Below are 25293 nucleotides of genomic sequence, written 5' to 3'. Positions count from 1 at the left end.
CTGAGCCGGAACTGTTAAGCAATAAGTGGGGCAATAGGCATGCACTTTTCCACCTTTTCCAATCTTCCCTTTTCCAGGGTATCTTCATTCCTCTATCTCAACATGACATCCGCAACAACTCCCAACTTTTCCTTCACAAATAAGTCAGGGATCCGTAAACTCTCTTCATTATTCCTCACTCATCTCCTTTGTGACCTTCCACCCTGCTTCCTCAGCAAGGAGGTCACAAATGAGATACATGCACTGCCGGACATTGTCCTAGAATGTGGGACACTGTTTCCAGTTTGTGCCCGCATCTCCTACACGAGGCTTGTTCTTCCCTCGAGCCAACACCTCCCTTGTAGGATATACGTTCGCCCTTAACTGAATCGCAGCTAGAACCACACTTTCACGGATTCTCAAGCCAGCTGTTACTGGTCTTGTCTTGATGGAACATACCAATTCCATCCCCTTGGACTGGCAACGCTGCCCAGTCCTCAAACTCTTTGTCTCCAGTTTGATGGGGTTTTGCACACCTGCTTGTGCTTCTTCGGCACTACGTTAACTCCCTTCATGCTAGTGCCCTCCTCCTCAACTGGGTATGTTCCCAATTCCGGAGTTTGATCTGGGTCTCCTCCAGCCCTCACCCACAACTTAATTCACTAACTTTGCGGCATATGTTGTCACCGCCCTGGTCAGTGCGTCTGACGACACTGAGGTTGAATAACCTTCGAGCCTGGATTGCTGGTATCAATTTCGTCTATTTCGGACGTTTGATGGAGCCACCTTTACGGCTGTTTTTATTATACCGTCCAGGATTGTCAACTCCACTGACCCTATGTCCCCGTGGTTCACCTTATATATCATCCGGGGGACTGCATAGGAGTTCAGTATCGTTACTTTCTGGCTGGGTTTGAGTGGCACTTTATTTATCTTGCTGACCCACTCAAAAGATTTGTCTTCTCAATCCGGTTTAGCAATTCCCAGCCAGGGGTTCACTTTCAGGCCCAGATATTTTAATGATTTATCTGGGTGAATCAGGTGTAGCTTTTCCCTTCAGTCGTCCAGGGCTGACAATTGTTGATGGTGAAAGCCACTCCCCCTCATCTCACCATAAATCCATGACACTTCCTTGGTTGCACGCGCAAACCAGAAAGTTGACAAACGATTTCTAATACTTTGATGTTATGTTGCATGCCTGCCCATGAGCTGCTCATAAGCACCAAATCATCGGGAGTTACTTTCTGTCCCTCAAACATATATCCTTCTCCGATCTCTTCCAACTTGTGGATCAGAGGGTCTACTGCCAAATTGAAGAGGAGAGGGGACATTGGGTTACTCTTCACTCCACTTTGATAGGCGGTGAGGTTCCTTCCTTAACCTTTACTCTCATGTAATCCTCTTCGTAGGAGTTTTTGATCAGCCCTACTATGTGGTCGTCAAGGCCCCTTTCTCTCAGAACATGGTGTGTTCATGGGCCACTGAGTCGAATGCCTTTGCAAAATCAATGAAGACCACTGCTATGACCTTTCTTACTCTGATGTATTATTCCATTCAGGACCATTAGGCTTTCTGTGCACCCAGGGGTGGCGATAAATCCCCTTTGTCTAGGGTTAATGCCCTCTCGAGTCTCAGGACAATCGATCCAACTGTAATCAGTCTCCACTCACCGATTTCCAATAACTCCTCAACCATTGTTGGTATCAGAGTTGTATTACCTTGTTTTAGCAGCCATATAGAAAAGATTGCTGCTAGCTCCTAACCCTCTGGGTCCCAATCCCAAAATATTTTTCTGACGATTCTTTCTTAATTGCCTTCAAGTTTATCGGCACTTCGTCCTTGGAAATGGGGGAGCAGAAATACGCATTCTGCCTTACTGGATGATTGGTATTGACCGAGACCACTGAATTCCACACTCCTTCCCCACCGTTCTATGTACATTTCTGATATTTTATCAACAGATATACCACATTCCCTGTTTGCTGTGACATCGAGGATCAATTCACCCACCTTTCCCCTGTTCTTTTCAAACAGTTTTTGATACGGCTTAACTTAAGGTATAGGGGGCAGCATTTTCACTTTTGGATAAATAGCGTGCCCAATTTCAACTTCCTCCTACTCATGCCAAGAATATAAGATATGCATATTATTAGTAGATTTGGATAGAAAACACTGAAGTTTCTAAAACTGTTTTAATCATGTCTGAGTATTACAGAACTTATGTAGCAGGCAAAACCCCAAGGACTAACCGTTCAGATTTTTTTTTTTTTTAGGTCTGTCTGTTCAATGAATTCTCGTTGGCAAACCAATATTTCTTAGGAACTTGTTTTCAGTTCCTACCGCTTCCACTGGATGTCACCAGTCTTTGGAATTTGGTTGAGGTTATTAATTTGTGCAATGAAGAAGTAGGCCATCTAGGAACTGCGTAAAACTGTTGAGAGTTGCGCAAGACGTGAAAAGTAGCATGGTTTGTTGTGTTCCTGTATTGAACACAGACCCATCTACAATTTGATCGATTATTAACGTTTTAAAATACCTAAAGTTGTATTACAAAAGTAGTTTGAAATATTTTGGCAAGGTTTATTATAGGCAACTTTTGAATTATTTTGTAGTGACGTTGCGCATTTTGGAAGCTGTTTTTTTTCTGGATCAAACGTGCTTTATAAATTGACATTTGGATATATATGGATGGAATTAATCGAACAAAAGGACCAATTTTGATGTTTATGGGACATATTGGAGTGGCAACAAAAGAAGCTTGTCAAAGGTAAGTCATGTTTTATATTTTATTTCTGCGTTTTGTGTAGCGCCTGCAGGGTCGAAATATGCTACCCTCTGTTTACTGTTGTGCTATCATCAGATAATAGCTTCTTATGCTTTCGCCGAAAAGCCTTTTTAAAATCTGACATGTTGGCTGGATTCAAAACGAGCATAGCTTTAATTGAGTATCCTACATGTGTGATTTAATGAAAGTTTGATTCTTATATCGTTTTTTTTTATTTGCCGCATTGCATTTTCCCTGGCTTTTGCCCAAGTGGGACGCAACCGTCCCCTATACCATAAGAAGTTAGTCATTCCTTTTTTCCTTCCTCCTCCTCCTCGCACAACCTAAACGTGGTTTAGGTCCCTTCTCGACCCCACCTCGCTTTTTGGGGTTCTCTTTTATTCTTCCCAGTACTTGCACCATCAATTTGGCTGTAGCCTCAATATCCGGTATTGCGCACTGGCCCTCTCCATTTTTTTTTTAACCAGGTAGGCTAGTTGAGAACACGTTTACAACTGCGACCTGGCCAAGATAAAGCAAAGCAGTGTGACAGAGTTACGCAAGCCAATAACACAATAAAAAAGTATATATACAGTGTGTGCAAAAGGCCAGGAGCGAATAATTACAATTTAGCAGATTAAAACTGGAGTGATAAATGAGCAGATGATGATGTGCAATTAGAGATACTGGTGAGCAAAAGAGCAGAAAAGTCAATAAAAACAGTATGGGGATGAGGTAGGTAGATTGGGTGGGCTATTTACAGATGACTATGTACAGCTGCAGCGATAGGTTAGCTATATTCCATGTCTTTCATCGCCTTTTCCTTCCATGTCTGCAACTGTTTCCTAATTTCTCCCTCTACACAAGTCACTATCGGTGGCCGGTCAGCAGGCATTGTTAGCCCTGCTATCCTTGAGCCCCAATCTATGCCTTCTTCCTTATCGTTATCTATCACTCCCAGTTCGTGTTCGTACCCAACACTTCGGCAATAAGTCGTGCCGGGCTCCTTTAGTTTTATACCTCATTCCGAGCTTTATCATAGCCCTCTCTTCACCTGGCGTCCAGTATTTCCAAATTCTGGCCTCATTACACAACAATGTACATGTCTTATATGTTGAGACAGCCCGCTTCTTGACCCAAACTTTCTTGGACAAGCTTAACAAAATGCCCCATGGAGATCCCTGTACTCCCTTACATTTCTGCACATGACAGGCTTTTGAGTGCCATTTTGCCCCCCCCCCCCCCCCCCCCCCTCAAGTTCTGCTGCACCTTTTTGTGTTAAATCGTTAAGTGGTCAACCAGCCTACTGACAGACTTTACCGCCTCTCCACATATCATGCATTCTTGCCCAGTGAAGGGTATGACAATGCATATTCCCTCTCTGGCAACCTTCTCGCCCTCTTTCTCATGGGTCCCCTTCCGGGTTTGTTAGCCTTTTTTTTAAGGGCTCGGACCCTCACTCGTTCCCTTTACTCTTCCTCCCAGAGCTCCATGAGTAACAGCAGTTACCATTAACTCCTCCTCCACGCTTCCCCCCTCTGGGACCTCAGTACGAATTGCCGTCCCGTACTTGTTGCTCCCGGGACTTAGAGCTGTGGTAGATCTAGTTCGCTCGACCTGCAGTCGTCCGGATACTCCTACCGTTGTTGCCATTTTCGTTAACCCGGGCTGGTCCACCCGGGGGGAGAAGATTTGCAAATTCATTACCTAATGAATCCTTAATCATCATTACTGATATCGCTTTTGAAATTCATCTTTCGGGCAATTTTGTCCTTTTCCTCTAGCCTTGTTAGAAGGAACCTATTACCGAACACTGTTTTACCAGCCGGTAAAGGCCCTTCCTACCAGCCAGATCTTCGTTCAACCTGTGTACCTCCTTCTCCTTCCGATAAGTAAGGACCCCCAAAGTCCGGGGCTAACGATTCCTTGAGAGAGTCATAGTTACTCCCACCGTTTACCCGCGCTTCATTGAATTTCTTCACTTTGACATTCAGAGTACTGGGCAGAAATCACATCGCGTCAGCACCCACCTCAGACCTTCGCGATGCTTTGTTTTAGTTAACTTCTTACGGCATCGATTTGACAACAGCCAGTGAAAGTGCAGGGCGCCAAATTCAAACATACAAGTATTATACACCATTTTAAAGAAACTCGTTGTTAATCCCACCACAGTGTTCGATTTCAAAAAGGCTTTATGACGAAAGCATATCATGCGATTTATGTTAGGTCAGCGCCTAGTCACAAAAAAACACAGCCATTTTTCCATCCAAAGAGAGGAGTCACAAAAAGCAGAAATGGAGAGAATTAATCACTAACCTTTGATCTTCATCAGATAGGACTTCATGTTACACAATACATGTATGTTTTGATCAATAAAGTTCATATTTATATCAAAAAATCTCACCCAACTACGCTTCGCACCCCAGCCCGACTGACCCAGCCCTTAGAGCCAATCCTTATCCCGAAGTTACGGATCTGACTTGCCGACTTCACCTGAGCGTCGGGAGCAGTGCTTAATTAACCTCTTGAAGCTAGGGGGCACTATTTTTATGTTTGGAAAAATAACGTTCCCAAAGTAAACGGCCTATTTCTCAGGACCATATGCTAGAATATGCAAATCATTGACAGATGAAAGAAAACACTCAAGTTTCCAAAACTGTAAAAATATTGTCTGTGTATAACAGAACTGATATTCCAGGCAAAACCCTGAGAAAAATCAACCAGGAAGTGGCTTCTATTTTGAAAACTCCATGTTCCATAGCCTCCCATTGCTCCATTTAAAGGGATATCAACCAGATTCCTTTTCCTATCGCTTCCTCGAGGTGTCAACAGTCTTCAGACATAGTTTCAGGCTTTTATTTTGAACAATGAGCCAGAAAGATAACATTGCGTCGGGTGGTCACGAGTTTTGCTCGTGCAACAAAATTTGGACAGCTATTGTTTTTTCCTCTCCTACTGAACAAGACCGTTGCGGTTGATATAATACCGATTTTATATATTTTTAAAATAACCCAAGGCTTGATTTATAAACGTTGACATGTTTCTGTGGACATTAGGGATATTATTTGGAATTTGTCTGCGTTGTCGTGACCGCTGTTTCCTGTGGATTTCATAACATAATGCGCCAAACAAACGGAGGTATTGTTATATGGATATAAAAATAATCTTTATGGAACAAAAGGAACATTTGTTGTGTAACTGGGAGTCTCGTGAGTGAAAACATCCGAAGCTCATCAAAGGTAAACTATTTAATTTGATTGCTTTTCTGATTTTCGTGACCAAGCTACCTGATGCTAAGTGTACTTAATGTTTTGTCATGCGATCGATAAATTTACACAAATGCTTGGATTGCTTTCGCTGTAAAGCATAATCTCAATCTAAGAAGACAGGTGGATTAAAAAAAAGGCTAAACTGTGTTTTGCAATATTGCACTTGTGATTTCATGAATATGAATATTTTAGTAATATTATTTGACTGGGGCACTATGCTATTCAGGAGTTGCTGATGACAATTATCCCGCTTAACTTTTTGACTCTACCAATCCCTTAACCTCTTGAATCTAGGGGGCATTTTCATTTTTGGAAAAATAACGTCCCCAAAGTAAACAGGCTATTTTGTCAGGACAAGATGCTAGAATTTGCATATAATTGACAGCTTAAGATAGAAAACACTAACGTTTCCAAAACTGTAAAAATATTGTCTGTGTATAACAGAACTGATATTGCAGGCGAAAGCCTGAGAAAAATCCAATCAGGAAGGGACTCTTATTTAGAAAGCTCTGCGTTCCTATGCGTCCCTATTGAGCAGTGAATGAGATATCAACCAAGGAGTGGCTTCATTTCAAGGTTCTGGAGTGGCCTAGCCAGTCTCCAGATCTCAACCCCATAGAAAATCTTTGGAGGGAGTTGAAAGTTCGTGTTGCCCAGCAACAACCCCAAAACATCACTTCTCTAGAGGAGATCTGCATGGAGGAATGGACCAAAATACCAGCAACAGTGTGAAGACTTACAGAAAACGTTTGACCTCTGTCATATATCCTTTGTTGGCAATGACAAAGTATTGAGAAACTTTTGTTATTGACCAAATACTTATTTTCCACCATAATTTGCAAATAAATTCATAAAAAAATCCTACTGTGATTTTCTGGATTTTTTTTCTCATTTTGTCTGTCATAGTTGAAGTTTATTATGATAAATTACAGGCCTCATCTTTAAGTGGGAGAACTTGCACAATTGGTGGCTGACTAAATACTTTTTTGCCCCACTGTATTAAACTGATAAAAAAATAATTTATTACTCAATGCCATTAATTCTTTACAAAATCAGAATTATCAATTAAAATTAAAATTATAGGCATTGCAATTGTATAAAACAAAACGAAAACACCAAAACTAAACTCGGGGGCATCTTCCCTCCCCGTCATACCTAAAAACTACCTTTCCCTATCTCCCCGTCCTTAATCTATCCCCTTAAAACATCTAAATTAACCCCAGCTCTAAACCCCCCCCCCCCCCTTCCACCTCTCCTGGGCAGCATGCTGCCCCCACTTCCTCTTCTCCCTCTTCATCCTCCCCCTCAAATCTCCTTCCACCCTCCTCAATCGCTTTCCACAGCCCCCATTTTATAGAGGCTCATGAGAAACCAGAGTAGAAACCCATCCCTTTCCGTCCCTCTCTCTCTCTACCTACACCTCTCTCTAACCTTGCACATGTTAAAACAAAATTTTACTCTTTTACCCTACCTATCAGCACCCGTGCCCTCGCCCATACTACTCCGGCAAAGGCATAGTCCCAAAAGGCATGACGCACTGTCTCATCCCTGCCACAAGATGGTCTTGGGCAGGTGGGGGATCGCGCCAAGCTATGCTGGTACGGATGGAACGTACCGGCAAACACTTGTGGAGGCTCAACCAATTCAGGTCCTTGAGCCTGTTGTCCAGACCCCACGCCTGCACTCCTTCCCATACTACTGCTGGGATGCCCACTACAGGCGCCAGACTTCCTGCCTGTCTGACCTCCTCGTACAGGTGCCTGTGGTCTAAACCTACTCGGGCAACTTCAACCTCGGGGTGTGCACACGGCCGCATGGCTAAAGTGCCACGGCAGCTGTTCCGCCTGAGGACCCATGTTAGACCACACCATTACGGTTCTCGCCTGATAGGGGAAGAACACCCGCAGGAGGTAACCGGACGGGTGTATCAACGGATAAGCAAGCTCCTCTAACAAAACATAAACAAAAATTTGTCCAGCTTGAGGGGGAGACCTGCCACCCACATGAAATGAAACACTTGCCTCACTAGAGGCCTCCTCAGACAAGCCGGCAATGGGTAGTTGTGCCTTCATTTTTTTTGACAAATTATACATGTATAAGAACTGTTTGAACATACTTTTGTCATTTTATTATAATTATTTTTTAACTTGTCATTTGCAATATGATTTCATAGGATGTCAAAGTCAAAGTCAGTGAATCATTGCCAAATGCCATAAGAAAGTATTGAAAGTGCCAAATCGGGATGTTAAGTCCATTTACCATGTACGATCATAGGAAGTCAGTTTCTGTACCCAAAAGTCAGTGAACCATGTCCAAATGGCATTTATACTGCCCAAATGATATATAGCCCTATGTTAAGCCATGAATCAACATAAAACACGTAGTTACATTCTAGCTGCAGGTCCAGTTCTGACATTGTGTAAGCCTAGCTGAGGCGAGCCCAAGTTTTGGCGCTGAAAATTCACATTTTCCAGGCATTGCTACGGGGTCCTTGAATGAGCTATCGGACAAACTTTGGGGTCCGTCTCTATGGGTCGAGGCAGTTTCAATGCACCTATTCTTGTGACTCTGGGACTTTTCTAAATGTTGTCATTTTTGTGATGGTCAAAATTAATTGAAGTTATTGCAAATGTACGAGGCTGTTTCTCGGTCTGAGAACCTTCTAGAGCCACAACTCACCATGCACTATCGACTTGAGCTCTAGAACAGGTTTCTAAAGTTTCAGAGCTCCAGGTCTGACGGTTCTTTGATAGGTTGAGCAGAGGTAACTATTGCAGGCTCTGTGTGTCTCTAAGCCCCCCACTATGTCACTCAGTCCCGGCTGCGCGTGAGCTTTTCTTGGAAATCTGATGGGAGAAATGACTGATTTACAGTTCATGAGCATTACCTAGTGACACGTATGAAGTTTTGGAAAGATGTGACTTTTTTAACCCTTCAAAACATGCCCTGTGACCCCAATTAAGGGCACTTCCGGTTGGCACAGGAAGCTTAAAGTAAACATATATCCTCATTGGGTTAGGCTTTTACAGAATCCTGAGTTTAAAGTCTTTACGTTAAGAACTGACTGATTTACACATGGTTGAATGCAGTGATTTTCACAAACTGCAGGTTGGCTATATGAAAACACCTTTAGGGTGAATTTAACAACTTCCGGTTGCTCCAGGAAGCTTAGAATCGACACAGGTAGACCTCATAGTGGCCTGATGGATTGTCATTGAAGACAGGTTCATAAGGCATTCATAACCCACATAGGCTTCCGGTTGTATTTAGGGGAGTAGGCAATGTATTCCTATGGGGAGAGAAGTCATTGCAAACACCTTATTTTAACTGTTAAGGGTTAATGCCACACGGTCAAGGTTAGGCCGCTGTCCCCCAAAAGCACCTGAAAGACTTCATTTTGGGCCTACTTTTTTTCACGGTCGCTGCGCTCAGAGCGAGCTACTGTCAAGCGGGGCATCTCGTTGAACTCATGCGATGCCATTTTTCAGTGTTTATTTCAGTCTAAGTTTCTAGTACAAATTGTGCTTCCTGAACCATCTACAGCAGGACTTTGTTTATTATCTACTTCATTTGCTTTGGCAATGTTAACATATGATTCCCATGCTAATAAAGCCAAAATATTTTTCCAACCTCAGACAATAACAAAAAACAGTGAAAGTTCAACACTTACAAATTAAGTGACGAACTAAATACAAACCTTTTAAAAAAGCATTACTCAAAGTTATTTAATAAAACAGAACAAACCTTTACATAATAGAAAATTGAACACATTACACTTCTAAAATCTGAACAAGAACACCAAAATAGAAAATTGAACAGACAGAATAAATTACACACATTTTACACTTCTAAAATCTAAACAAGCACACCAAAAAAGAAAACCACACCAAACAATCTATATGAGTATTCGGAAGAGGAAGTTATGATGTAGGTCGGCTCCCCTTCATTCGAGCTGCATCAGGGCTACCCTCCTTCCTTTTGCACCTTCTCCTGCAGCTTTAACCTCAAGGCCTTTTTTAGTCTGCATACCTTTCAATGTGACAATGGGGGAGTGGTGGGGCGACTTGATCTTCACTTTGAGGGGTGAGACTAGCATGGGGCTGATGGCGACCACCATGCGGCGCCTGCGTCCGCTTTGGTGTAAGTTCACCTGAGGATGTCTGACAGAGCAAACACAAGAATGTAGATATATCTCAAAATTCACACTTGACTGTTACATAGTTTACAAGTAAATGTGTCCTGTCAGAATAGCTGATCTTACTGGAGGCTGTCTGTTCCTCATCTTCATCCTCTTCCACCACCTCCGAGTCCCCGGCGGAAGTGCCAGACTCCTGGTACATCACCTTGGTCTCTTCAGGGGTGGTGCTCCCCTCGGAGAGGGAGGCGCCCTCTCTCACCTTCCGCTTTCTTTTTCCTGAGGTGGAGGGCTGGTTCTCTGCAGCGACTGTGGTATCTTCCCCCTTCAGTGCAGCCTCAGAGTGCCCTGATTTCATTGGCTTGGGATGGATTTAAATTGATGGCATAAAATGTATCTGACGACTGGATGTTGTGGCACATGAAGTTGGCCACCCTTTCCCTGTCAATCTTCCGGAGCATGTTTTTTACCTGTAAGACCCACACAAAGATTTGATATTACTTCAGACAACAGTAGAATAGGATCTTACAATAATTAGATTCCTATCTAATCTGACCTACATGAGTGACAATGGAGGTCCACAGGTCAGTGAAGGTAGGACTTTCGGACAGACTCCTCTCCTTCCACACCTTCCTCAGGTAGGCAGGCAGGTTCTTTGTGGAATTTAAAAAGTGCTGGGCCTTCTTTGCCCCTGAGAGAAAGTGCTTGAGTGCTTTCAGGAAGTCTGAAAACCTTCGTCAGCGACATCTGGACCATGCCATACTCTCAATTAGTTTTCTTCCCCCACCTAATAGAAATTGAACAGAAAACAAACACACAAAAATACACATTACGCTCCGGCGACTGCAATTGTTTCCAAAAATAACCAACCAAGCAAACAATCAAATAAACCCAGCCAGCTGTATTTTATAGACTTATATTGATCAGATACACCCTAGACGGATCACATTTTGCCTCTTTCACCAACATGTTTTTATACAGGCCTGGTCTGTGGCCGTATATGTAGGTAAAGTAGGCACACAGGTACCCATAAAACCGGTACTGATTCCTGTGTCCTTGTTTCTTCCAGTGGGAACATGAAAATAATTAAAGGCAGCTTCATAATCCCACTCCATAATGCACTCAATACGTGTGTATACCTGTGACATCACAGATTGAGAAGAATTTACTCAGCACTTGAGGGATTTTTGCCTTGGTAAGAGACTGGCACTCCAGCAGGCTCTTTTTGGACACCACGTTGTCTTTTACCTTTACCTGGTGAAGGGAAACTGGTCGTCTCATGGACTTGTTAATGCCCTTCATCAACCAGTTGATCCCCTTCCATTGGTTTACGGTCATCCGGCAGCCAGGTGGAGGGGTCTCCTTGGTATATTTTAAGAATTGCGCCAATGTTTTTCTGGAGGAATTGAACCCATTAAAAAAAACACACACAATCAAATACTGTATTGTTAATTAATGCTTGTGAGACTAAAGAGAAAGAATGAACTCTGCTTACTGCCTTATTCTGTCATGGTCTGTCAGGAAAAGGAGAGAGGACTGGTAGGTCTCATTCTTGGCCATGTAGTTCAAAAATTGCATCCCCCTCTTGACCTTTGAGGCACAATTTTCCCTAAGCTTATAATTTGGATTGGGGCCCTCACAGGTCTTCCTGAATCCCCCGATAAACACACCTAATCAAAAAACAACATTTTAGACTAGAATTACAATCTCATGAGGCCACATGATTCAGTCAGGCGGTTTATCATATTATTTTCAAACACAAACTCTGCCACTATTTAAAGAAACAGTACTTACTCATAGCAGATCCCGGAAAGATGAGTTTGCAGCTAGATCGGACACTGTAGGCTCCTCTCTCTGGTCCCCTGAACCTGTCGCTTTGTGTCTGTCTGCCTGAAAGTTGAGGGCCTTCTTTGCCGGACTCACCCTGACAATCCCCATCTTCCTTTTCAGCAGCTGGTACTTCTTCCTCACTCAATGCAGCTCAGCGATCAACTTCAGGTTGTCCTCTTTAATGGATTGGTTGGTCTCACTTCTCATTGTCAGTGCCTCATCCCTCTCTTGCACAGCTTTCGTCAGTCTCAGGATTGGTGCGTGGCAGTAGCAGAATCCTCTTTGCAGTCCACTTCCTCCTCTGCTTCTGTTGGTGAACATAGTATTTCCTCCTCCCCTTCTTTCCTTAGTCTCCACAATATCCAAATCTGTTGCCAGTGGGATGGCAGGGATCTATGTCCTCCACGCCGCCAGCCTCTGCCGTCTCCAAAGGTCCTCTAAAACCTGTCTGTTGAGCTCTGTGTGGGAGTCTATATGCCAGTCTAGTCTGCTGAGATGTGTGGAGCATCCTGTCACTGGACACTGCTCCTGCCTGACATTGACACGTCCCGACTGCCAATTACAAAGGAGCACCCTTTCTTCACTGTTCCTCACATGGTGTATACCTAAGGTGCTGACTGAAGCCAATCACAACCTTATAGCAAAGTGTACATGAGCGCACTAGAGCCATCTATACTATACTATTGAAAAGTGAAATAACAGTAACACAATCCCTTTAGCAATACAGAAAGTACAATGCTTCAGGCTGCTTAATTGATACTTGTAAACACACGAGACCACTCCTCACCATTCTAATCTCCTCCTTACCACTTCCTGCACTCCTCCTCTGCTTGTCAGCCCAAAGTGAAATGCAGTCTATTAGAAAAAAATCACTTCTCATTTTAACCCAATTTTTCCCAGACATGAAAATATCCAAATCAAGTGTCATTAGTAATCATTTAAAAAAAAAAATGTTAATGAAAAAGTAGGTGAAAAAGTGTTATGGTCGGTCACAATTGTGACCGGTGGGATAATGTTACATATACTAAATTAACATATTTCTCCTATGCAGTAATCAAAGTTCATATATAAATCCCAACCTAGTTATTAACACATTTAAAACTTTGTCACTGGCAGTCCCCAGCATTGCCTCTAGAATGCCCCGTCACATTCTAGTGTGACTATTTTACACATCAAAAACCCTTAAACAACACGATATGAATACTGAGAGCAAAGACAAAAAGACAACCATCAATGTATTTCAACATTGTTACTTTAGTGCAACATGTACTGAAACATTAATATTGTAACATTTGAACTTTAGTGCAATATTCATTGTAACATTGTCATTGTGACATTTTAGTGCAACATTCACTATCAACTGTATAGCAGTCGTGTGATTCATTCCTACTGAACATAGAGGTAGCCTGTAGAATATGCATTCAAGTAGAGGCCTACACTGAACAAAATAAATTATATATATGGCGCTTTTTTTTCCAGTGGCGCTTTTTAAATATATATATATATATATTTATTTATTTTAAAAGCGCCACTGGACAATGAGTGCTTATACATATAGAGTTAGGCTTCAGAACCAAGTGCAAGATTAATTTATGCATCACTGTTTTGAACTACGATCAGTCAGACCTACTGTCATACAGGATGTCCTGAATCAATTGACCTTCTTTTCCAAAAACACTTCGGTCTTTTTCATCAACTTTTCTTTTCTTCCTAGAGTCCGTTGTCCTGCTTCTCCTCACCCTTTATCGACTTTTCTATTTTTCTTTTGTCTTTTTCAGACCTTTTTCATTCGGTCTTATCTCCTTTTCTACTGTCCATGGTATATCTTGAAGCACTCAATGTGCAGTGGAGCTTTGCATTTCTCACATGCATAGGTAGTACGTTTGTCACAATGACGACTTCTCTGGAACCGGTGCATCGTGTTGATTGGCCAGTGAGAAGCTTTGTCATATCTTGCCTTCAACAGTAGCAGCCAGTAAAGATCCCCTTCCATGGCTGTGGTTTCGTGCCAAACTTTTGCATATTTGGGCTGTATACTATGTGTTTTGGAATCACACCAGTGGCAGGCCTCTTCGATCATTTGAAAGCTCAATCTTTATTTTTGACCACCTGCAGCTTTTCACTTGGCTCTTCTGGCTGACCCCTATGTCTTGTAGAGGCCCTTGGCTCTTCTGACTGGACCCTCTGGCGGGTAGGGGGGTGGGGAAGATTGTGGATGGGGGGGGGTAGGTCATCATGACTGATAACGTTGTTCCTGTCATGATCTGTTTGCATAGGTTCAGCATATGCATTCAACAGCCTGGCTGGCAAATGGCCTGTCCATAGTCCATATCTGACCCATCGCTATCACAATCACTCAGGACAGCATCTTTCTCATTTTGAGAGAGAACTGCAATGTTGCATGCCTTGTCTGGGCAGTCACCTAGATCCAACATATCCAGTACATGACTCAAAGTGAAACTAAAAGAAAGAACAGAGTAGGAGGTTAGGTAAAACAATAACTATGTCTGTGTATACCTAGATGCACTATGTTATCCCGCCGGTCAATATTGTTGCCGTCAACATGTTTACACATTTTATGACCGCACTGAACAAATGAGTAATTGCAAATGCATATATCAAAACCAAAAACTTTTGTCCTAACTTTATTTTAACATACTTTACTAACCTTTTTGTTTGGGAGCTTTGATGCAGCCATCCTCTTCTCATGGTGCAACCAGGAAGTAAACAGTTCTGGTCATGTGACACTGCACATCATTCATTGAGACCAATATTTATTTGCTGGAAATGCATTGATAGATCATTCAGTAACATTTTTAGAGCCTTATAACTGAAAATGTTTTTTACGGTCACTATTGTGACCGATGGGATTAAATAGGTTAAACACTCCCCAAACTCTGTGTTTTTCCATTTAAGAATGCTCACAGATGAGGCCCCTACTCTGCTTGTCAGCCTGTAGTCAAATGCATTCTATTTATAGAAAACACTCCCTCAACTACTCCCATCTGTCAGCTCATAGTCAAATTCTCTTTTCGCATTAAAAACAATGACATTGAGTACTTTGTGTGTGTGTGTTTTTCCTTTGACATCTGTTGGGAGAAATAATTTATTTACAGTTCATGAGGGTTGCCTAATCACACATATGACATTTTGGAAAGATGTGACTCTTTTAACCCTTCGAAACAGCCCCTATGCCCCCAATTTAAGACACTTCTGGTTGGCACAGGGAGCTTAAAGTAACCAAATATCCTCATTGGGTTAAGAATTGAGTGATTTAAACAGGGCCTATTTCTCAGAACCAGATACTAGAATATGCATATAATTGACAGATTAGGATAGAAAACACAAGTTTCCAGAACTGATATTGCAGGCGAAACCCTGAGGAAAATCCAATCAGAAAGTGCCTCTTATTTTGAAACCCTTCTGTTCCTATGCATGCCTATCCTCCATTTAAAGGGATATCAACCATATTCCTTTTTCTATGGCTTCCCTAAGGTGTCAACTGTCTTTAGTCATGGTTTTAGGCTTTTATTTTGAAAAATGAGTGTGAAAGATCACATTGCGTAAGTGGATAGGTGGGGGCTCTCAGAGTGAGTTTTTGCTCTACAGAGTAAAGCCGCCATTTTTCCTCCCGCTGTTATTGAAAAATCTACACTCTGTTGATATATTATCGAATATATATTTTAAAAACTACCTGAGGAATGATTATAAAAAACGTTTGACATGTTTCTGTGGACATTTTGAAGACTATTTGGAATTTCTGTCGGTGTTGTCGTGACCGCTCTTTCCTGTGGATTTCTGAACATAACGTGACAAACAAACTGGGGTATTTTGGGTATAGAAATAATCTTTATGGAACAAAAGGAACATTTGTTGTGTAACTGGGAGTCTCTTGAGTGAAAACATCCGAAGATCAAAGGTAAACGGTTAATTTGATTGCTTTTCTGATTTTCGTGACCAAGCTTCCTGATGCTAAGTGTACATAATGCTATGCTATCAATAAACTAACACAAACGCTTGGTTTGCTTTCGCTGTAAAGCATAATTTCAAAATCTGAGACAGGTAGATTAACAAAAGGCTAAGCTGTGTTTTGCAATATTGCACTTGTGATTTAATGAATATTTGTTAGTAATATTATTTGACTGTTGCGCTATGCTATTCAGCGGTTGCTGACAAATGATCCCGCGACGGGTAGCGTCAAGAAGTTAAGGTATGCAAGGGACCTTGTCAGGCACGAGTCCTTGCAAAGCAGCGTCATCGGCGTACTGGGTCAACTTGATGCGTAGACCACCGCTTCCAGGTATCAACAGGTATACCCCTGTATCTGCCCTGAACGAAGAGGAGAGCCGAGAGCGGGCACCCCTGCCTGACTCCAGACAGGAGGTCAAAAACGTCACCCAAGTGACTGTTTACGCTAACCCGGCACCCCGCTCCGACATATAAAGTACGTATCCATCCTATACACTTCTCCCCAAATCCTAATCTACCTAACACCCTGTAAAGAGAATATCTATATCTATTCACGCGATCAAAGGCTTTCGCCTGATCTAGGACTGCTACCATTAAAGGCAGCCCTCTATCTTCTACCCAAGCGATGGAGTCCCTGACCAACTGCAGGTTCCACCTGATAGAGCGGCCCTCTACCACGCACGTCTGATCCTCATGAACGACGTAGAGAAGGGCTGTGCTCAACCGATCCACTAGGACCTTTGCAAGCAGCTTGTAGTCTACACACAGCATGGTCAAAGGTCGCCAGTTGCCAAGGTCTGTGGCGCCCCCCTTCTTGTAAAGAAGTGACAGCACACAGACGGCCATTGATCCCCCAGGGACCCCCGTCTCGAGGATGGCCTTCAAGAACTACCGGTCCGCGTATCCCCCAAAACTTGAGGTAAAACTCGGCCGGCAGCCCATCCATCCCAGGTACCTTCCCTTTTCCCATCCTCCTGAGAGCGCGCTCAACCTCTTAAAGGGAGATCTGAGCCTCCATCGGCTTCTCTAATGTCCTCCAGCAATTGCCGGGACAAGTGTTCTAAAAACACACTTCCCTGCTCTACATCTACTTCCCTCTCCTTAAAGAAACTTCGGAAATGGTTAGTGGTCACTCTGACCATTTCCTCCGGCTCTCTAGCTACACTACCATTTTCTCCCCTAACCCCGTGTATTACTTTCCTGCTCTGTCTATCCCTAACTGACTTAAAGAACATGGCGGAACAAGTCTCGTTATGTTCTAAAAAGCCACTATGCGCATGCTCCAGGAAAGCTCAAGCCTTCCGCGCAGTGGATCTCTCCCAGTCGACCGACCCACCGAGGTAGCCTGCCTCGTACTCGAGCAACCTTTGGATATCATCCACCTCCCCTTTTCTCCTCTTACAATATCCTATAATAAAGACCCTAATCCTTACCTTGACTAAGTCCCACCACTCTAACACCCCCTCGCACATGGACCGGAGGTCTTCAAGCCCCCGAAACACACCAATGAAGGCATTAATGAAAGCTTCTCATCTAGCTCATCCAGCACATCCCAATCTAATTTCCAGTACCCCCTACCGAAGAGGCAGACTGGAGAACTCACCTGCAGGAGCACCCCGTCGTGATCTGAAAAGAAGACAGGCAACAGCCGACCAGACAACTGACCCAAAGACCTAGATAGAAAAATATATTCAAGCCTCCGCGCAACCCCCCAGGAGTTGCGCCAAGTGGGACCAGCCATTGTCAGAGTAGTGTGCAGGCCTCCATCAACCAGACCATGGCAAGCCATTAGCCCAGTGATGGCGCATGCACTGCTGCTATCCCCCCCACCCCATATTAGAATCCCCCCTATCACCAACTGCCTATTTGTGGCACACAGGCTTCAGACAGTCCACCATCTCCCTTCTGTCTGCCGCCACCTGTACACCCCAACTAATCTATACCTACAATCCCTCAATGTGACATCCACCCCCAAAACACTCCCTTGCATTACAACAAAAGTATCCTCAACCTTTACCTTCCTATTCCCAAAACAAAATCCCTACCCCCGAAGAGTGAACCCCCCTAAACCCCAAACGGATTCCCCCTTACCCCGCTCCCTGTTAAACCTCACAACATCCCCTCTATCCCTTAGGTGAACCTCCTGTAAAAAAACAAAAGTCAAACCCTCTAAATAACTAAAAACCGCCCTTCTTTTTACCCTATCCCTCAACCCCCTTACACTAACAAAAGTAATTTTATCCATAATGAAACCATCAAATAAACCTACTAACAACAAAAACAAAACAGTAGGCTCACCCGATGCTCCCCTGCTCCATCTCCTCCGACAGGGATGCAAAGATGCTCCCCCCGTCCGAAGAATACAGGTCCTCTTCAGATGTGGCACCCTGCTCGCACCCAACTAGAAACACCCTGTTTCCCCCCCTCCTCTATGACCCCCATGTCATCTGCCCATGAAGCCGGGAAAGGGTCGGGGACGGAGGTTTCCGGCTTCCCTGAAACGCCCTGCGACTGTCCATTTCCATTACGACCTTTTGACACATTTCAGGCTTCAAACATAAAGATATAAAACTGTATTTTTTTGTGAAGAATCAACAACAAGTGGGACACAATCATGAAGTGGAACGACATTTATTGGATATTTCTAACTTTTTTAACAAATCAAAAACTGAAAAATTGTTCAGCCCCCTTAAGTTAATACTTTGTAGCGCCACCTTTTGCTGCGATTACAGCTGTAAGTCGCTTGGGGTATGTCTCTATCAGTTTTGCACATCGAGAGACTGACATTTTTTCCCATTCCTCCTTGCAAAACAGCTCGAGCTCTGAGGTTGGATGGAGAGCATTTGTGAACAGCAGTTTTCAGTTCTTTCCACAGATTCTCGATTGGATTCAGGTCTGGACTTTGACTTGGCCATTCTAACACCTGGATATGTTTATTTTTGAACCATTCCATTGTAGATTTTGCTTTATGTTTTGGATCATTGTCTTGTTGGAAGACAAATCTCCGTCTCAGGTCTTTTGCAGACTCCATCACTTTTTCTTCCAGAATGGTCCTGTATTTGGCTCCATCCATCATCTCATCAATTTTAACCATCTTCCCTGAAGAAAAGCAGGCCCAAACCATGATGCTGCCATCACCATGTTTGACAGTGGGGATGGTGTGTTCAGCTGTGTTGCTTTTACGCCAAACATAACGTTTTGCATTGTTGCCAAAAAGTTCAATTTTGGTTTCATCTGACCAGAGCACCTTCTTCCACATGTTTGGTGTGTCTCCCAGGTGGCTTGTGGCAAACTTTAAACGACACTTTTTATGGATATCTTTAAGAAATGGCTTTCTTCTTGCATCTTCTTTCACTCTTCCATAAAGGCCAGATGTGCAATATACGACTGATTGTTGTCCTATGGACAGAGTCTCCCACCTCAGCTGTAGATCTCTGCAGTTCATCCAGAGTGATCATGGGCCTCTTGGCTGCATCTCTGATCAGTCTTCTCCTTGTATGAGCTGAAAGTTTAGAGGGACGGCCAGGTCTTGGTAGATTTGCAGTGGTCTGATACTCCCTCCATTTCAATATTATCGCTTGCACAGTGCTCCTTGGGATGTTTAAAGCTTGGGAAATATTTTTGTATCCAAATCCGGCTTTGAACTTCTTCACAACAGTATCTCGGACCTGCCTGGTGTTCCTTGTTCTTCATGATGCTCTCTGCGCTTTTAACGGACCTCTGAGACTATCACAGTGCAGGTGCATTTATACGGAGACTTGATTACACACAGGTGGATTGTATTTATCATCATTAGTCATTTAGGTCAACATTGGATCATTCAGAGATCCTCACTGAACTTCTGGAGAGAGTTTGCTGCACTGAAAGTAAAAGGGCTGAATAATTTTGCACGCCCAATTTTTCAGTTTTTGATTTGTTAAAAAAGTTTGAAATATCCAATAAATGTCGTTCCACTTCATGATTGTGTCCCACTTGTTGTTGATTCTTCACAAAAAAATACAGTTTTATATCTTTATGTTTGAAGCCTGAAATGTGGCAAAAGGTCGCAAAGTTCAAGGGGGCCGAATACTTTCGCAATGCACTGTTTCTCCCTCCCGACTGCCGGTTCCTTCTCATCCTGCCCAAGCTCGAGCAGCGAACTGGAGTCCGAGACCCACTCCCCTGCCCTTGACCCCAACACTGGAAGGTTTTCAACCATTTTTACAAGGGCCCCAAGCCCCTCCACCCCATCAAGTGATGAGCCCATCTCCTCCATTCCGCCACCTCGGGCTGCTGGATAGCTGACCCCTCACCCCCCTTCACTGGCGCCCCCTCCTCCCCGGCCCTGGCAATTTGTGTGGGCAGTGGTGAGGATGATCTCTCCTGTTCCTTCCTCTCTGGGTCCTTCTCCCTAGTCCCAGGGTCCTTTCTCTCCAGATTCTCCGCCTTCCTTCCTTCTTGCCGCTGCCTATGACTGCCGATGGGTGGGGCAGTCCCGGAACAGGTGCAGCCTACTACCACACCGTGGCACTCCTTCGGCTCCCTACAGTACTTTACCTCATGCTTCCCCGATTTGCAAAAACGTAATTTCCCCGTACTGCAGGCTGCCGTGATGTGCCCATATTCCCTACACCTCTTGCAAAAAGGGGGTTGACGGGTGTAGAAGAGCATGCCCCTGTCTGAGCCCAGTGAAAAGACCGCCGGGGATGGAGGAAGCCATGAAAACCTCTATCTGCCCTCAGCAGGACCTGGAACTGGCGGCGGCCAACCCCAACAAGTCCTTCACATACCTCGCCCCCGACATCACATCACAAAACCTACTCAGGAAAGCCCCTATTGCTATGTCTGCAACACGCGGATTGTATATGTGTACCTTGATAGTCCTGAAGTTTTGCCAGGCATGTTGTATTAAAAAAGGAACATGTCCTCTATTCAGCAGCCACCTTGACTCTATCCATTACGATGTCACACATACTTTGTGTGTAACGTTACGTCGTATGCCTCCTCCATAGCGTTTCCCTGCAGACATATCACTTCAGGCACTCTCAGCTTCAGGGCCCCCATTAGCACGGTTCTTGCAAACAAATGTTACCTTTATTTAACTAGGCAAGTCAGTTAAGAACAATTCTTATTTTCAACTAGGAACAGTGGATTAACTGCCTGTTCAGGGGCAAAAAACAGATTTGTACCTTGTCAGCTCGGGGGTTTGAACTTGCAACCTTCCAGTTACTAGTCCAACGCTCTAACCACTAGGCTACCCTGGCATTCTTATTTCCTCTTCCTTCTTCCAAGCAAATCTGATTGTATTCTTAATGGGGACCGACCCAGCACTGCTAATATTGGCCATCTCCTCACGGAAAATGGCCGTAAATCCACGTTCTCACCGCAACAATTAGAACTGGATTTCTCTCTTACGCCCTTCGGCTTTTGACTCAGCGAGCTCTGGGGCACCTCAGTACCGAGCTTGATCTGAGCCAAAAGGCAGAGAAGCGATAACCCACAAATGGACCCCTGCACCCGCCGGGCACCCGGGGGTCTCGGCAAACCTCAGCTGGTTGGCAAAAGCTGGCTCCTCCCCACCCAACGTTTCCCTGGCGACAGGCAGGTGTTTTTTTTTAAAGTCACCATCCACCAGACCATGGCTTGCCATAAGTCCGGTGATGGCCCCTACACCACCATCTGCTACACCTCCTAAATCTACATTAAAATCCCCTCCCACTACCAAAACCGTTTGTGGCACAAAGAGGTGCCAGAAGCTCCACCATCTCCCTTCTCTCTTGCACCGTCTGTGGCCCGTATACCCCTATAACCCTTAGTCTAAAATCCCCTAATACTATGTCTACCCCCAAAACCCTCCCCTGCATCGCTACGTGTGTTCCCTCCACCTTCACCTCCCAACTCCTGCTGAGTGGACTCCCCCCACACTCCACACTAACTTCCCTTTAACCCACTTTTTTTTAAGCCCCCCCCAGTACGGAGGTTGGCGGGTGTAAAACAGCATCCCTCTATCCGACTCCAGCGAGAAACTTGCCGGGGGATGGAGGAAGCCATCAAAACCTCCCTGATCCGGTCTAAGGAGCACCTGGAATTGACGTTGGCCGTTTCAGAACCCCAGGGAATCCTTTACATACCTTGCCCCTGATGTAACTTCGCAGAAACGACTCAGGCGATATCCATCACATGGGGGTTGTACGTTGATTACCCTGAAGTTCGTCTTCGCTAGACATGTCACATTAAAGAAAGACAGCGGCCTCTCCCCAGCCACAGCCTTAGCTCGGTCCATCGTCGAATCACACATTAATTCAGTGTGGAAGGTCACAACGTACAACGTCAATCGCATTTCCCTGTAGACACATCACCTCTTGTACTCAAAATTTTAGGGCCCCCATCAGCACGCTCCTTGCAAAGGTGTCCCTCGGCATCTGGCCCTCATCCTCCTTCCAAGCAAAACCAATCGTATTTTTAAGTCCAGTCCTAGGGACCGACCCAGCTCCACCGTTAGTGTTGGCCATCTCCTCACGGAGAAAACCTGCAGATTCCAAACTTTCCCTAAAAAAGATTGGAAACTGCCCTTTACGCCCTCCGGCCATCGGCTTTCGACTCAGCGAGCTCTGAGGCACCGCAGTACCGAGCTTGATCTGAGCCAAAAGGCCGAGAAGCGATAACCCACAAATGGACCCCTGCACCCGCCGGGCACCCGGGGGTCTCATCAGACCTCAGCGGGTTGGCAAAAGCTGGCTCCCCCCCACCCAACGTTTCCCTGGCGACAGGCAGGTGATTTTTTTTTAAAGTCACTAGCTCTTCACGCCTAGTGCCACTATTTGTTCAATGCCCAGCAAATACGTCCGTCGTCGGGCTTGGACTCAATTGCCTAAGCGACGACTTTGAGTGGAAAAATACGCCGGCCAGCCAGCCAGCCGGCTTGAAGTCAAACGCCTGAGCAAAAGGTCTCGGCATCATCTGTCAATTTCTCTTGAAACAAGATACCGGGCTCTGCAAGAATCAAAGCCTCTCCAAAAATACGTTGAACTCGTAAGTGTTCCTCTCCACGGAAGTTTTTAGTAAAAGGCGAAAGGCTTGTGCGTAATGAAGAGAAACCAGAGTCGTATGGAAGTCGGCCCGAGACACACTCTAGGCCGGGTTCCCGAGGGTGGTCCCCGAACCCACTCTTCCAAGTTTGAGGGCTGTGGGTAAAAAGTCAGACAGACAGAGACACACACACACTATCCTGGCCAAATGTTTTTGGAGGGAAACGGGGGACCCCATTGAAGGGCGCTTTTCTTTCCTTCTCTTCTTCTGCTAGCTGTTTACATAGATTTGTGGATTTTTCCTTGACAACGGGAGAAAAGTGTTGCACCATTCCCGGAGGTACTGCAATACCGGGTCAATGCGTGGAGCGGACGGAGCAAGCCCCATTTCCGACTCCCTGTTCAAAAAAATCTATTTAATATGTAGTCCCCCGATGGGGGACGTATCAGATATTAAACAATGTATTACATTCAATGCCATTCACTCTTTACAAAATCATAATTATCATGCATTTTTAAATACCAAAAGAACACAATAAACAAAACCTCAGGGGAGCATCTTCCCTCCCTGTCATTCCTACACAAGTCTCACTAGAGGTCTCCTCAGACAAGCCGGCAATGGGTAGATGTACGCCAAATACAAAAGAGACGGCAATACATTCACCTTGAGAACCAGGACCTTGCATAAAAAAGACAAAGACCTAGCCCTCCACATCGCTAGCTTCCTCTGTACCACTGCGATACCGCTGATCCGGAGGTCTCACAATGGACCCCGAGAATCCTCAGGGCCCCATTACAGAGAGAGAACCCCCCGGGCACATCCGTCCTACCACGCCATCTTCTGAAAAACTTGACGGAAGACTTAGTGTGGTTAAGAACTGCTCCCGATGCTCGGGTGAAATCCCCAATAATGGTAAGGGAACACCCTGAAATATGCAAAAATTAATGGGAAGTCATTGGCACTGGACAAACCATATACACGGTGTCCAATACAACTTAATCGGCGTCGTTTCATTCAATGTTGATTGCAAATGCCAAGTGTAACACTTTAAAAATCCAACAGATGGCGAGTGCGCTCCACCGTGATTTTTCATATTGCAAATGTAACAAGTCAACATCCAAAAGAAAAAATTTTAAAAACTGAAAAAAATCAAAAACTTATCACCCCGAAATTCTTTCGATTTTTGTGTCAATTACGTGTAAGAACTGTATATGAATATACTTTTGTCCAATTTTATTATATATATATATATATTTTTTTTTACTTGTGCATAAGGCATATGTTTTGTCCATTTGCAATATGATTTCATAGGTCAAAAGTCACTTTTTTTTGGCCAAATGCAATATGAAAGATTTGACATGCTCAAAAATACTGCAGAAATGCAAAATTGACTGGCCTGATGAACTCGGGATGGCCGGGCAGTGATAGTGGTTCCTCTCCATTGCTCGTTTGGGTTGATTTCAGATTGTCACTTTGGTGATGGTACCGCACTGTTTAAACATATTGCAAATGAACAAAAGTCACCAGCAAGTCACCGTCCATCAGTCAATTAGATATCATTCTGACACCACACCCACTTTTTCCAACTCGTTTAGAAGCCAACGATCACATACTTCAGAGCTGGCCCAAAATTCACAGCGCCTTCTGTTCAAACCATAATAAAAACGTAAAACACGTAGTTACGTTCTAGCTGCAGGTCCAGTTCTGACGACCCAGAATCCCAAGTTTCGACTCGATAGGTCATTTGGTGCCGAAAATCCACTTTTTTTCCCATGCCTTGCTACGGGGTCCTTGAATGAGCTATAGGACAGAAACGTTGGTGTCCGTCTATATGGGCCGATGCGGTTGCAATGCACCTAGTCTTGCGACTCTGGGACATTTCTAAATGTCGCCATTTTCGTAATGGTCAAAATGAATTGAAGTCATTGCAAATGTACGAGGCTGGTTCTGGGCTCGAGAACCTTCTAGAGCTACACAACTCACCACACACTATCGACCTGAGCTCTAGAACAGGTTTCTAAAGTTTCAGAACTCTAGGTCTGACGGTTCATTAATTGTTCGAACAAAGGTAACTATTGCAGGTACTGTTTGTCTCAACAAACCACACTGTCCAAGCTGTGTGTGTGTTTTTCTTGGAAATTTTATGGGAGAAATGACTGATTTACAGTTCATGGGGGTTGCCTAAACGCACATATGAAGTTTTGGAAAGATCTGACTTTTTTAACCCTTCGAAACAGCTCCTATGACACAAATTATGGCACTTCCGGTTGTCACAGGAAGCTAAAAGTAAACACATATCCTCATTGGGGTGTGCTTTTACAGAATCATGAGTTGTAAAA

The 25293-nt window shown here is 44.2% G+C and overlaps 1 long non-coding RNA gene and 2 other non-coding genes across 3 annotated transcripts; all 3 read right to left on the bottom strand.

The window, feature by feature from the left end:
• Positions 1-10704: 10704 nt before the first annotated feature.
• On the bottom strand, positions 10705-13664 carry LOC110490136. The gene is made up of 3 exons (XR_005036315.1): positions 11643-13664; positions 11402-11543; positions 10705-10934 (listed from the first exon to the last, which is right to left on the bottom strand). It is a non-coding gene; the product is annotated as an uncharacterized LOC110490136 (long non-coding RNA).
• Positions 13665-22914: 9250 nt separating this feature from the next.
• Positions 22915-23031, bottom strand: LOC118938961. The gene has a single exon (XR_005036355.1). It is a non-coding gene; the product is annotated as a U5 spliceosomal RNA (small nuclear RNA).
• A 240-nt stretch (positions 23032-23271) lies between these two features.
• LOC118938959 lies at positions 23272-23459 on the bottom strand. The gene has a single exon (XR_005036353.1). It is a non-coding gene; the product is annotated as a U2 spliceosomal RNA (small nuclear RNA).
• Positions 23460-25293: the final 1834 nt, after the last annotated feature.

The sequence above is a fragment of the Oncorhynchus mykiss genome, chromosome 15 (assembly GCF_013265735.2).
Source record: "Oncorhynchus mykiss isolate Arlee chromosome 15, USDA_OmykA_1.1, whole genome shotgun sequence".
NCBI classification, from domain to species: Eukaryota; Metazoa; Chordata; class Actinopteri; order Salmoniformes; family Salmonidae; genus Oncorhynchus; species Oncorhynchus mykiss.
The sequence above is the reverse complement of the archived record's forward strand: the minus strand, read 5'-3'. Positions and strand labels throughout refer to the sequence as shown.